This window comes from Elephantulus edwardii, unplaced genomic scaffold, assembly GCF_000299155.1.
Source record: "Elephantulus edwardii isolate Elephantulus edwardi_28Jun2011 unplaced genomic scaffold, EleEdw1.0 scaffold00366, whole genome shotgun sequence".
Lineage (NCBI taxonomy): Eukaryota > Metazoa > Chordata > Mammalia > Macroscelidea > Macroscelididae > Elephantulus > Elephantulus edwardii.
The window spans coordinates 35,023-50,549 of record NW_006400116.1 but is presented as its reverse complement, the minus strand read 5'-3'; positions in this window follow the sequence as shown (position 1 = coordinate 50,549).

The following is a 15,527-nucleotide window of genomic DNA, read 5'->3' as shown; positions in this document are numbered from 1 at the left end:
CACTGTACGACTTTAAATCAGGGAAGGTGTGTGTCAGGGTTATATCCCTTCCCCATACATGCTGAGCACATCACTAGTGAAGCTGGACTGTGTGAAGCAGAACGCAGCATCAGGATTGGAGGAAGATTCCTCAACAGCCTTCTCTATGCAGATGACACAACCTTGCTTTCAGAAAGTGAAGAAGACTTGAAGTACTTACTGCAGAAGATCAAAGACTACAGTGGGATACAACAAAAGATAAAAAGAACAAAAAAAAATCTCACCACAAGACAGACCAATCGACAACTTTATGATAGATGGAGAAAAGAGTGAATTTGTCAACGACTTCATTTTACTTGACTCCACAGTCAACATCCTTGGCAGCCACAGTTAAGAAATCAAAAGATGTACTGCACTGGGAAAATCTTCTGTTGGGGATCGAAAAAGCAATGCTGTCAGTTTAAAGACTAAAGTGCACCTGATATGAACCATGATATTTTCAATTGCTTCCTGTGCATCTGAAAGTTGAATAATAATTAAGGAAGACCACAGAAGAATCGATGCCCTTGACCTGTGATATTGGTGACGAATACTGAATATCTGATGGACTTCCAAAAGAACAAACGAGTCCTTTCTTGAAGACAGTGCTACCAGAATGCTCCTTGGATGCCAGAACGGTGAAACTTCTCGCATACTTGAGACATGTTTTCAGGAGAAACCAATCCTTGGACATCATGTGGAAAAGGTTGAGGGTCAGTCAAAGAGAGGAAGACTTCTCTTTTAATTACTATAATTGTTGAAGAGACCTGTCTGCTCATAGTCATTGTTGTTAACTGTGACAACTTGTTTGAGCTTGAAAAGAGACGGTGAGGAGTGCAAGGTTCAGACTGATCGCTTTTAACATTGCTTTGAGTCGTAGTCGACTCCATGGCACCTAACACATTTGTGCTTGTGTCCATCACTGGCTTGGACCTCACTCTGGGGTGTCTCCCCAGGTCTGCCCACTTGCAGGGCTGCAGCCTCTCACAGGTAGTTGCAATAGTACTTGTAAGTGCAGAAGAGATGGGGCAGCAACTGCTTATGCAAAACTGCCACCATTGGTGTCCTGGTTCCTATTGGAAGGAAAGAGCACGTTCTTTGTAGCCATAGATCCAAGTTTACACCTACTAACTGCCTTTTGGCTCCTTGGGCTTCGGGTTTCCTTCTCTGTGAAAACAGGAAGACTTCACTACTGCTGCCAAACTGATTTTGAGGAGTTAAGGGTGACATTGGCTATAAAGAGGTGAGCGCATCACAGGCGCTCAACAAACCCACCCTCCCTCCAATGGTCTTGTTGTTTGGTTTTGCATTTCTCACCTGCTGCAGTCCTTATTCTGCCTCCAGTCCCAGGGTGAGCCCAGGCTGGCTTGGCCACTTTCCTGCATGGACATCCCAACTCCAAGCTGACTCTTGAGTGACACATGGTCATACATGTTTTCATGCTGCTTTCCTGCAAACTTCCAGAAATTCTGACCTCAGTCAGGCCCCAGAGGGAAGAAGGAGTGGTTGGTCTGGAAGAGTCCAGGCTTAAAGCTAACTCCCAGCACTGAGGGTCACTGGCGGTCAAGGCAACACAGCAGACTCCTTGCAGTGGTCTTTTCGGGTTTGTGCAGTCTCCTGGCAGTGCAAATGGTCAACTCTGCCAGGGTTGTTTGAAGCTTTGTCTTTCTGCATGGTGTTCCAGCCAGGAGCCTTCTTGAGGTGGCTGTAGCTGCCATGGCTTGGGCACATTTAGCCTGCTGGCAGTGATAGACTTTGTGGCACCATGACCACTCAGCCTGCAGCCTGTGCTGATGGCGATGCCTATATGCCAGCCTTTTGGGAATATCTTGGCCACCACCATCGCTGGAATCTGTGGCCTGATCATAAGATTGCCACTGATGTCAGCCCCTTCATTGTGACACAGAAGTTAACTTCACCATTTGTCTTCTAAGCATCACTCTGCGTTCTCTCTAGAGAGAAGATGTCTTTGTTGAGAAAAACAGTGGCTATCCCTCAGCCTCACCTTTCTGTCCCATGATCCCTGCTCCAAGACTCCATGCAAATGGCTTTGTTATGCTACCTCCTGGTCCACCTAGTGATGCAAGACACCCATTCCTTTCCACAGCCCAGCCAAAGCTCCAGAGCTTGTCTTCAACCTATCATATCTGCCCATTCAGAGAAGATCAAGGCCCTTGCCCCTATTTCCCAAATAATCCATCATTTTCTTCCACCTTCCCCTTTGAGTGTGTGTAAGAGAGTGTGTGTGTGTCTATGTGGGTGTGAGTGTGTGCAGGGGTGTCTATGCACATGTGCATGTGTGCGTGTGTGTGTATTTTTGCTCTGGTGGCCTAGTGGCAAAAGGAGCTGTGCTGTCAACCCAAAGACACAGTTTGAATGCACCAGCTGCTTCATGGCAGAAAGCCAAGCAATTTACAACCTCTGAAAATTTTCTGGAGAATTAACTATGACTCAGTACCAACTCAATATTATGTAACAACAACAATTTGTGTGAGTTTGGATGTGCATATGTGTGAGTGTGTGTACCTATGTGAATATATGTGAGTGAGAGTGTGTATTTGTGTGAGTATCCTTATGTGTGTGATTGTGTGTGGATGTGGATGTGAATGTGTGTGAGTGTGTATATGTATGTGAGAATATGTAGATGCATGTGAGAGTATGTGTGTGTGAATATGTGAGAGTATGTGCATGTGGGTGACTGTGTATGTATGTTTGTGTATAAGAGAGAGAGAGAGTGTGTGTGTGTGTGTGTGTGTGTTGTGATAGTAGGGTGTAGAATTTCTCCTACCTCTTTCTAGGATTCGTAAGACAGAAGAAGTAAATTTCCTCTTCCTATATTTTTCTTTGGATGAAATTTCTCTTCCTTTCTGGGACGTTGTCCCTCTCCTCCAGGACTATGAGGCAGATGAGATGAGGAAACCCAAGTTTCCTCACAAACCAGGAAACCAAGCATGTTGCTGTTGAGTTGCTTCTGACTCAAGGCAGTCATGTGTGCTTCAGAGCAGTGCTGCTCCCTGGCATCTTCCTGGCTGTAATCCCGATGGCATCACATAGCCAGCAGTTCTAAGGCTGTAGGACAGGATGGGTACCACTGGGGAGGTTAAACCAGGTTAAAGGTCAAGTGCATCACTGTTACAGAACATAAACTCATTGTGCCATGCAGGACCCCAACTTTACCTTTGTTGTTGTTGTTGTTGTTAAGTGCTGTCTAATCATAGGAAATCAAGAGACTTTAGAAGTATATTTGTTACAAATGCACATCTTCTAATATACTCCTGGTTCTTTTTCTGACTTGCTAGATTTGCTCCTGCTTTTTTGAAGAAAGCAGGGACCCAAAGAGAAGGAAATACTTTCACAAAGAAAAAAAAATGCAGAAATAGAAACAGTTCCATCTAGAACCACTGTTGAGGCAGGAGACAAGACTTTGTAGGAAGGGAGCCACGCAGGCATACCTCAGGTTATTGCACTTTGCCGAGTGTGCTCCCAGCAGTTGTACTGTTTAGAACTGAAGGTCTGCATCCACCCAGCCTCAAGCAGGTCTGTCAGTACTAATTCCCAACAGCACATGCTCACTTCACATCTCTTGTCCCTTTTGGTACTTCTTGTGATACTTCAAACTTTCACAGTGCCATTGTCCATTAAATAATAGGGTGTGGTAGAATAGAAACATAACTTTTATGGGAAATGAGAAACCAAAAAAATGTATGTTAGTCGCTGTGTTGCAATGGTCAGACATAATCTTGGCATGGTCTGAAACAGAACCAGCAGTGTCTCTGAGATGAGTCTGCCTATTCAGGGAAAGAGAGTGGACAATGGGGTCATGTGACAAGACAGGTGAGGTATGGAGAGGCTGCGAGACAAGCTTGCTTTTGCAGGGAGCCTCAGATTGCTTGTCTTGGTACAATGATCTTAGTACAGGTCCACACAAACTTCACTTTACACTGTTGAGCCCAGATATTTTATGAAGATTTTTGTTTTTCCTTTTGGAAAGGCAACATGGTGCTCATTCCGCATTTTTCAGACCTTCCCTAGTGCAGCCTGGCTCAGCACCCTGTAAACAAATCCATTAATATTCCTGTGGTGAAGTGTATAAATACTCACTCTAAGTGGGATAATAAAGGCTATAAATAGACTCTCGCCAGTTTAAGTCAGGGTTGGTTGCTAAATAACCTAGGTTTTTGAACAGAAGAGTGAAGGTCAGGGACCTGTGTGAACATTGCGGCATCTAGCAACTTGTAATTATACAGAGACAGGATGTTGAGGAAGCCAGCTAATTAGTTCCAGCTAATCCATTCTCACTTTGTGGGTCTGATAGAGACTAACAAAGGGTAGTGCCCAAGGCCATACAAATGTTTTAGGCAGAGCTGAGTTCAGACCAGCACACTCTAGCAGTGGTTTTCAGGCCTGGGTTTCAGTGTGGGGAGGCTGAGGTTCCTGAAGTTAACTCTTTCTTTCATTTCCAGTCCCCTGCAGAGGTGAACCCTTTCCTCTGGGTATGTCCCCCATATTGCTCCATGCATCCTGTTTCTGTGATTGGACAGTTATATTTTCCATGGGGGGAAAAAATGTCACACAAGGTCTTCTTCTACAGGTTGTTAGAATTAACTCAAGGCATTATATATAGCTCATGCTTAATAATGGTCCAAGGAGTAAGTGAATTTATTTGGATACTTGCCCCTCATAAACCCATTGAAAGGGGAAAAAAAAATCTATCATTCAATGACTATGTATTAGACAATGAACAAGGGGCAGCGAACAACAAAAGATCCATCGTAGAACTAAAGGTAATGACAAGAAGAAGAACATCTTAGCTTTAGTTTTGAAGGATAAACATTAATGGTCATTGAAAAATTCTTTCATCTATGATTGACGCATGTGCCATGGACTGATGCTGCTTCAGGTCTGTGGGTTAAATGATACAAAAGTTAGAAATTGTGCCTGTTTTTTCCATGGAGGGTAGTTTTGTACAAAGTACTTTTTGCACAGGTACTTTTGTACATCATGCCTGGCACACATAGGTACCCCACATATATTTGAATATGTAAGTGAATAAGGGAATGAATAAACAGATAATCCAAGACTCAATCCCATTTCCATGGATCCAATTCCAGCTCATACTGACCTTGTAGGATAGGATAGAACTGCCCTGTAGAGTCCCCAAGGCTGTAAATCTTTCCAGAAGCAGATTGTCACTGTCTTTGTTCTTGCAAAGTAGCTAGTGGGTTCAAACCACCGACCTTTAGTTAGTAGCTGAGTGTTGTAATAACTGTGCTACCAGAGTTCCTTCAAATGAATATTAGATCTGTTACTTGAGAGTCTTTCTCACAAATGGCACAATTCCAACTTAGACGGAATGAAATGCATGAAATGAATTGATTGATGCAACTGAAGAGCCAAGGAAGAGATGCTCTCAGACATGGCTGGATCCAGGTGCACAAATAGTTTAAATAAGGCCTGTCTCTTTCCTTGGAGCCATGGTGATGTGGTGGTTAAAGCGCTCACTGTTAAACAAGAGGTCAGTGGTTCACACCCACTAGTACCTCTGTGCGAGAAGGATTGGCAGTGAGCTTCTGAAAAGAGCTGCCTTCCGGTGAGTTTCAACTCAAGGAAACTCATGTGTAACAGAACTGAACATCTCCTGGCCCTGCATCTTCAGCACAATTGTTGATAAGTTCAGGTCCATTGTTGCAGCCACTGTGTTAGCCCATTCTGTTGATGGGCTTCCTGTTTATGTGGCATATGGCCTCTTCATATCCCTTTTTGTATGGGATAAAGCTTTTTAAAAGTTATCTTTAAATGATGTCAAACCCTTGTAACTGGGAGGCCATTCCTTTAGAGTCAGGATCAATGTCCGTTCCCTCTTTTATATTTTACTTGGATAGGTAACTGCTTATGGAATCTAAATTTGGAATCATTTCCTGCTGATGTGTCCTTCTCAATTAGTACTTAGTGATTTAACATTGAGTAATTGAGAGGACACCCTCTAATACAAGAGGCTCTTAAGTGATAGGAGTAGGTTGAGGCATTTGCTGTAGTTTTGTCATGGCAGCTGAGTGCACATCTGATGGCCTGAAGCTGTCCCAGAAAATGACATTCCCCTGGGGTCCAGGTGTCAAGTGATGCTCTGCTAGGTGGGCCATGTTGAGCAGGACGCATAAACCCTTGGATCTGGCTGATTTTAGGAACAGAATGTGGGATTTAAGCTAGATCAGGGAGAGGTTCCTCAGAAAACAAAGGCAATTGTTTCTGCATTTGACTGATCTCATCTCCTTTTCAAAAATCAGTTTACCATAGGTAGATGGGCTGGTTTCTGGGTTCTCAATTGTATTCCACTGATCTGTGTGTTTGTCATTTTACCACTACCGTGCTGTCTTGACCACCACTGCAATGTAGTAGAATTTGAAATCAGGGAGTGATTTGTTTCTCTTTTTAAGGAGTGCTTTGCTTTTTCGGGGCCTCTTTCCATTCCAAATGAAATTGTCTCCTTGAAGAATGGAATTGGTATTTGTATTGGGATTGCATTGAATATGTAAATTGCATTTGGCAGTATTGTCATTTTCACAATATAGAGTCTTCCTATCCATGAACAAGGGATATTCTTCCACGTCTCCAGGTCTCTTTTTGTTTCTTGTAGTAATGTTTTGTAATTTTCTTTGAGTAGATCCTTTGTGCTTCTGGTGAGATTTACTCCCAAGTATTTAATCTTATGATTAGCAATTGTGAAGGTATTGTTTTTCTTAGCTCCAATTCTGTATTCTTTTTGTCACTGTAGAGAAATCCAGTTGATTTTTGTATGTTGATCTTGTATCCTGCACTTTGTTGAACTGGTCAACTATGTCTAGTAGTTTTCTTGCTGAGTCTTTATGGTTTTCTAAGTATACTATCATATCATCTGCATAGAGAGATAATTTTACGTCCACTTGCCAATTGGATACATCTTATTTCCTTCTCTTGTCTTATTGTTATCGCTAAGACTTCCAATACAATATTGAATAGGAGAGGTAATAGTAGGCATCCTTGCCTGGTTTCTGTTCTCAAGGAGAATGCCTGTAGTCTCTCTCCATTGAGAACAATGTTAGCCCTCAGGTTTGCACTGACAAAATTAGAAAACTATCTCCAGAAAACTCAAGCAAGATCCACACCTCACTCCATACACAAAAACCAATTCAAAGGGGATCATGGGGACTAAAACAAAGAAATATAAACTTAATTAAAGAAAAGCTTGGAGAACCATAGAAGTCCTAATCCACAACATAAACAGTCTTCCAAGTATCTTGAAAAATCTACAACCAGAAGAGGATAAAACAGATGAATGGGACGCTCTAAGAATCAAATCCCTATGCATATCCAAAAACTTCTCCAACAGAGTAAAAAGTGAAGCCACAGATTGGGGAAAAAATATTTAGGAATGACACGCCAGATAAGGGATTTATATCTAGAATTTATAAAATACTTGAGCACCCTAACAAGATAAAGGAAAACAACCCAATTGAAAAATGGGCACAGGACATGAACAGACACTTCACCAAAGAAGACATTCAGATGGCAAACACATGAAGAAATGTTCAAAATCCCTAGTACTAAGAGAGATGCAAATCAAAACAACTATGAGCTATCATCTCACCCCAGTAAGAATAGAAAAATTTAACAGAACAGCAAACAACAAATGCTGGCTGTGGAGAAACTGAAACCCTTATTCACTGTTAGTGGGAGAGTAAAATGGTGCAAGCACTATGAAAAGTTATATGGCGCTTTCTCAAAAAGTTGGAAATAGAAATACCATTTAACCCAGCAATTTCACTACTGGGAATATACCCTAAAGGAATCATAACTGCTACTGAAAACAGATACACACACCTATGTTTATTTCGTCTTTGTTCACAATAGTGAAGAGTTGGAAACAACCCAATTGCCCATTAACAAACGAATGGATAGAGAAGCTCTGGTATATTCATACAATGGAATACTGTGCGGCTTTGAAAAACAAGGAACTCATGAAATGTTACATAAAATGAGTGATCCTGGAGGACATTATGCTGAGTGAAATATCTCAGTCACTAAAAGACAAATACGGCATAGTGCCACTGTTAAAAAAGAGGACTGACATATAGGAGTCAGAGGGAGACTGAGAAAGATGGGATAAATAATGTATACTGTATTGAAACAGATGAAGGAGAGAATTGTTTAAAAGGGATATATGATTAGATATTATTGTTATGACAGGAATCCAGAAGGAAGGTAGCATATTGAAGTGGCCTTGAGGGAAGGGACTGAATAACAATGAAAGAATTTTTTCTTTTACCTTTCAAAGAGAAAAGTGAACTGGGGAGAAGGGATGGGAGGGAAGGGAGAAAAGCTCAACAATGAAAATCCAAAGTCTCTGTAAACTTTCATTAAAATGAATTTAAAATTAAAAAAAAAGGCAAGACAGGGCCTATGGAAAGGTTTCTGGAATGTGTGTGTGTTGTGTGTGCTTCCAGCACCTCACCTTATTCCAAGTTAATGGAGTAATTCTGTTCAATCTGTTTTATACAAAGAATTCCAGGTAAAATTTCCTTTCTTTGAAGGAAAGACATATTTTTTTATAATAGTAAAAATAATAATATTAATAGTAAAGTAGTATGTCATTAATGAGTTATACCTACTCTGGAGTCATCAAGGTGCAATTGTTAAGAATACTTGCTGATTGTCGATAAGGATATGGTGTGTGTAGTGATTCTGGGTTTAGACACTATCAGTGAATGGGCAAACATGCACTGTATAGGTACACAAGCTTGTAAAAACCACCACAAATCTCACCCACTTTTCTGGACTCCTATCACTCAGAAAATCTGTTGTTGGGTAAAGGACCTGGCTCTACCCAAAACATGGTTTCAGGGAAATCTCAGAGTAGTTGAGGAGCCTCGGTTTGGGACTTCCAGGCCACATGTGGTGATTTGTGCTTGTGGGAAGGCACTGGTTAGACCAGAAATGACTCACATACTAGGCCAGCACTGTCAGCTAGCCTTAGGAGACAAAATTTAGCTTATTATGCATAACTGACCAAAAAAACCTACAGCCTCAAGGCTCAGAAGCCTTTTTGGTCATTTGTGTTCTCTGCGCAGACCTCATTCTCTGAATGTCTTCATTTGCATGACTTTTTTTGGCTGTAATCTGAAGTAATTTTTATTATCTATTGCTACATAACGTAAGGTCTTTAAACCCATATCTATACATAGGGAACTCTGGTGGCCTAGTAGTTAGAAGCTTTCCTGCATTCCCAAAGACATATGGTTTGAATCCACCAGCTGCTCCATGGGAGAACAAAGGGCAATCTCCTTCTGTGCAATTAACTACCTCTGAAAACTCATTGGAGGGTCAGCTGTGGGCCAGTTCTGACTCAACAGTACACAACAACAACATGTGAGATATTCTCAGTAACTTCTATGAGCCATCCAGTAAATCATCTAATCCAAAGAGGCTGTGGGAGCCAGCAGGACAGGAAGTAAGAGTGGTCAGCAGACTGGAAGGTTGAGGGCTATATGGACTCTCCTGACTTGCAGCTGGTTTCTACCTGTTGGTCAGGATGCTGTCGTATTAGCTCTGTGCTTTGATCCAGATCTGGTGCCTAGAGGCATAAAAGTGTTGGTGGGTAGCTGCCCTGAAAAATACTATCCATTGAACCTGTGAGCCCTGGGCCAGCCCTTAACTGATAGTTGAAGAGGTAGTGCCATGAGGGTGGCTGGTGATGAGAATAGAAAAGTGAATGGGGGGAGACTGGCTCAACCTCATGTGGGGACTTGGAGGGTTCATGTGGGAACTTACCATGCCTTTGGTGACAGAGTGGGAATTTTCCCTTACTTAGGTCTCTCCTAATTGTATGAGAAACTATCAAATGACAAGGGATTTACTTTTAAAAGTGGGCATTTTACCTGGCTCTGGCTCATGAAATTGCAGAGATTCTATTGAAGAGGTTCTGGGAAAGACTGTGTCTTCCTGAAGAAGGGCATCCAGTAAGAAATTCTCTCTCCTCCCATGGGGAGCTTTTAAGTACTGGTGGCATCTTAGCAAATCCTGTAGGCATCTTGAGGTTCTTAGGGGAGGCGAGGCTAGTCTGGCCCTTGATAATGTTGAGACACTTCACTGGCAAAATTCTGAGCCCATCTTTCTGCTGGGCTTCTGTCTATCTGAGATTAGAAATGTACTCATTGTTGAAGACAGTTTTGACAGTTTTCTATTAACCAGCGCACAATTGACATGTTTGGTCTGTAATTAACCCTTTTGTGGGATGTCCTGTGCAATGTAGGAATTTGCTAGCACCTTTGGCCTCTACATAGTAGATGCCATTAGCATTCCCACCCCACCTTGCTAGTGGCAACCAAAAATGTCCCCAGACATTGCCAAACATCACCTGGAGGATAAAATCACTACAACTTGAGAGCCACTGTGGTAGCAAAGGCTTCCTAAGTAATGTGAGGACCATCCTGTGATCCTCAGTGCTGCCCTAAGCTGGCAGTGGACACTGAGAATAGCCAACCAGAATAATTTCCAGGGTCAAAGTGAGATCATGTGAGGAGGAAAGCAAACACACACAAAGTGTTGCTAATTGTTACCAGTCTTTGATGTTGCTAATGCATTGATATCATTGTTACAGCTTTCTTAGGTTTATTAGGCAGAAATGTTTAACTTAACAGATGGCCAAGGCTGATAGACACTGGAACTTACCTGAGGTAAAGCTGGTGGGGCCTCCAGCAGTCTCTCGCTTCTCTTGCCAAAAAGTTCTGGACTCTTACTCATCCAGTTTTTAGATAGTTCATCAATCCCCACCATCTCTTATTTCCTAAGGCAGGTGCCAGGGAGTTCACCCATTGATACTGGTGTTGGAGTCCCTTTTGCCTCTAGGGAAAATATTTTCACAGAACATACAGCTGCTCGTTAGAGAAGGCAGTTGTGCTTTCATGTAATACTGTATTCATAGAATACACACCTATGTATCTAGGAGCACTATGGTGAAAGAAATTCTCTTATGTTTCTAGAAAAATAAACTTGAGAGATCATCTCCATAAGCCCTTAGAAGGCACTTTTGTCATAGTTTTCTACCCTAGATGGCCTATGACTTTAGTCCATGTTGACTGACAATTCGTGGGTAAGCTGTAAACAACATGTATTCTGCTGCTTTTTGTGTAAATACGAGCTGCAGTATGCACACTAATTGCTCTATCTCCTGCACCTTCCATAGATTGGAAATATACTATATTGCTATTGTTCTCAGGTGCCATCAAGTCGGCTTGAAGCACAGCGACCCTATCAGTGAAGAACTGAAACTTGCCCTAACCTGCCCCATTCTCACATCTCAGTGCCGCTATGGTCGTTGTGTCAGTGCATCCTTTTGAGTCTTCCTCTGACCTTCCTCTTTCCCCAGCATGATGTCTTTTTCTAAAGATGTGTTCCCTCTTGTCAGTGTGCCCCAAATATGTGATACAAAGTTTCACCATCCTTGCCTCCAAGAAGTACTCTGGTTTTACTTTCTCCAGGACAGACTTGTCTGTTCTTTTGGCAGATCACAGAACATCCAATATACTTCTCTAACAACACATTTCAAAGCAATTCTTCTGTCATTCTTATTCACTGTCCAACTTTCAAATGCACTGGATGTAATTAAAAAGATTATATCTTGAATCAGGTGCACTTTCATCTTTAAGCTGCTATCTTTGCTCTTTAGCACTTCATAGAGGTCCTTTAAAAAAGTTTCTTATTGATTTGCACATAATCATACATAGTGATTTGTACATTTACTTTGTGTTTTATACAATCATTCATATACGTTAATTTTATATAATTATCATTGCTCTACATCTGTTATCACCTCATCTTTTCAAACACCCATTGAACTTTTTGCATTACATAACCCCCTAAACACTAGCCTCTGCTATCTCAGTGATTTCCCCTTCTTTTTTTCTGTCCTCCTCCTTACCTTTCCCTTTTGAACATTTATACACATCTTACCAGTCATCTTCCTGTTTTCACAATAGTGGCCTTATACAATATATGTCCTTATGTGACTGGGATATTTCACTCAGCAAAATGCTTTTACAGAGGTCCTTGAGAACAGCTTTCCCCAATGCAACATGCTTTTTTTTTTTTAAAGTAAAAGAAAAGATTCTTTCATTGTTTTACAAACCCTCCCCCAGGTCCCCTCCACCATGTAGCCCTCGCTCTAGTCTCCTGTGATGACAGAAATACCTAGTTATATATCTCTTTTAAACAGTTTTCTTCCTCCTCTGTTTCAGTGCAGTATACATTATTGAACCCATCTTACTCAGTCTTTCCCCAACCCCAAGGCCAGTCCCATTCTACAACAGTGGCATCATGTAATATTTGTCCTTTTGTGACTGGGATATTTCACTCAGCATAATGTTCTCCAGAGTCAACCATTTTGAATAATATTGCATGAGTTCCTTGTTTTTTAATGCAGCATAGTATTCCATTGTGCGAATATACCACAGCTTCTCTAGCCATTGGTTTGTTGATGGGCACTTAGGTTGTTTCCAACTCCTTGCTATTGTGAACAAAGCTGCAATAAACATGGGTGTGCATATATCTGCTTGGATGTCAGCTATGGTCTCTTCAGGGTATATTCCCAGTAGTGGAATTGCTGGGTCAAATGGTATCTCTATTTGCAACTTTTTGAGAAAGTGCCATACTGCTTTCCACAGGGGTTGCACCATTTTACACTCCCACCAACAGTGAATCAGGGTTCCAGTTTCTCCACAACCTCGCCAGCATTTGTTGCTTGCGCAACATGCTTTTTGATTTCCTGACTGTTGTTACTCTGGGGTGTTAATTGTGGATCCAACCGAAATTACATTACTGACCACTTCCCTGGAGCAGAGCCGTGGTGACAGGCCCACAAGGGGCTCCGGCAGAGCTGGTGGCAGCGTGGAAATGTGCTGCTAGGAATGTAGCGAAGAGCTGAGAAAAGCTGCTACACTAGCTATGACCAGGGCCAGTCAGTGATAAAGAGTTCAGTGATGCGGACCCTGAAGGCAGAGAGACCTGCACACATAAGGAGGGACGTGCATTGCCAAGAGGAGGCCTGTGCTAAGGGGGCTGTCAGGAGACCTACAGGGCTGAGAAGGGGATCGCAGGGCCAGGCTGCCTGTCTTTACAGGGTCAAGAGGAGGATGTGGATAGGAGGCCTGTAAAGCTAAGAGGAGGTGTGGGCAGCAAGAGGCCTGCCCACTTCAACAACAGAAAAGCTGAGAGCAGTTCTGAAATAAACAAGGGAGGTAAAGAGGGAGGAGTTTGCTGTCTGCTTCAGCAGAGCCGCCTTGACTTTTCCTACCTGCTTCCTGACCTTTGCCCTGTCACTCCCTTAATAAATCACTAACTGTAAGTATAGTCCGTGAGTCCTGTGTAGCCATGGCAGTGAACTCTTGAACTCATCAGAGAAGTAGAGGGCTGTGACTAGAGGGATTGGTATTAGGACTGTTAAAAAGACTGAAGAATGAAGTTGGGTCTGACATCCACCTCAGTGGAATCAGTTGCATGTTGATGATAGTTCTCTCTTTCTTCAGAAGTGTAATAACCGCAGTTGCAATTTGAACATAAACCCAACAGAAATTACTCTCAATAACCTTTCCTGCTGTGTTTCCTGTCCTAGAATCAGTTGTCACATCAAGACTACTTTGCTTAGGGGCCTCCTGGCTGCTAAAATCAGTGTCATTGATTTCATCTCTTCCTGGTTGGTTTAATGTCATCCTAAGTATTACAGAGGATCTCTTGAAAAAAGAAATCTTGGCTATCTAGTTCTTCTGTAACAGGGATACTACAGTTGTCATGGCTTTTATAAACAGAAATGTATCCCCTTCCATTTTAGGAAGTGGTTGATGTTGAGTAACATTAAGTCAAGACTGACTCAAAGCTGACCCTCCAACAGGGTTTCCAGAGGGAGTACATCACACTACAGGAGACTGTCCATTCTTCTCCCAAGGAGCAACTGGTGAGTTTGAATCGTGCTCCTTTGGGTTTTTCTTATTGTTAGCTGTCATCGGGCTGAGTATGAATCATAGTGATCCTATGAAAAAAAAATCTATGCTCAGTCCTGTCCTGCACCATTCTCACACTTCCTGACACACAAGGGCCCATTGTAGCAGTCACCTTGTCAGTCCACCTGGTTGAGGGTCTTCCTTTTCTTCACTCACCCTTCCCAACACCATGTCCCTCTCCAAGGAATAGCACCTCCTAGCAACATGTCCAAAGTATGTGAGGTGAAGCCTCACCCTTCTTTCCTCCAGAGAGCACTCTGGCTGCACCCTCTCCAAGACATACTTATTCATTTTCTTGGCTGTCCATGGAATGTTGAGTGCTCTTCTCCAACACCACAGCTCAAAGGCATTAATTCTTTTTCTGTCATCCTTATTCATTGTCTAAGTCTTAGACACATAGCTAGTAATTGGAAAGACCATGGCCTGAACCAGATGCAACTTAGTTCTCAAACACTCATCACTAGTCCTCAATAATTAGGAAAGGTCCCTAACTGCAGACTTTCCCAGTGCAATACATTTCCCGAGTGCTCATAGCAAGGGTATTAATTGTGAATTCAAGCAAGATGAAGCTATTGACAGTTTCCATTTCCTCTCCATCCATCATAACACTGCTTATTGGTCCAGTGGTAAGAATCTTTGTTTTCTTATTACTGAGACACAATATATACTGAAGGCTGCATTCCTTCAATTTCTGCAACAAGTGTTTCAAGTTACTCCTCACTTTTGTCAAATAAGATTGTGTCATCTCCATAACGTAGGTTATTGATGATTCTCCCTCTAATCCTGATGCTACACTCCTCTTCATAGAGTCTGGCTTCTCTGATAATTTGCTCAGCATATAGATTGAATAGGTATGGAGATGGAATACATCCCTGATGCTCTTCTTTCCAATTCCAAACCATGTAGTGCTCCCCTGCTTCATTCACACAATAGCCTCCTTTCCCAGGTACAAGTTCTTCATGAGCACAATTAAGTGCTTTGGGACTCCCATTCTTCTCAATGTCAGCCACAACTTGTCATGATCCACACAGTCAAATGCCTTTGCATAGTCAACAAAGCACAAATAGACACTCTTCTGGTATTCCTTACTTTCAGCCAGGACCCATCTAACATCAACAATGATATCCCTGGTGCCACGGCCTCTTCTAAATCCTACTTGAACTTCTGGCAGTTCCTTATCTATGTACTTCTAGCTGTTTTCGAATGATCTTTAGCAGTATTTTGCTTGCATGTGATGTCAGTGATATTGTTCATTAATTTCCACATTCAGTTGGATTACCCTTCTTGAAAATAGGAGTAAATATAGGCCTCTTCCAAGCCATTGGCCAGATAGCTGTCCTTCAAATTTCCTGACATAGACTGGTGAGTGCATCCAAGGCTGTATCTGTTAATCAAAACAAGTCAACTGCCATTCCATTGATTCCTGGGGCCTTATTTTTTTTGGTTGTTGTTGTTGTTGTTGTTGTTATGTGCCATAGAGTT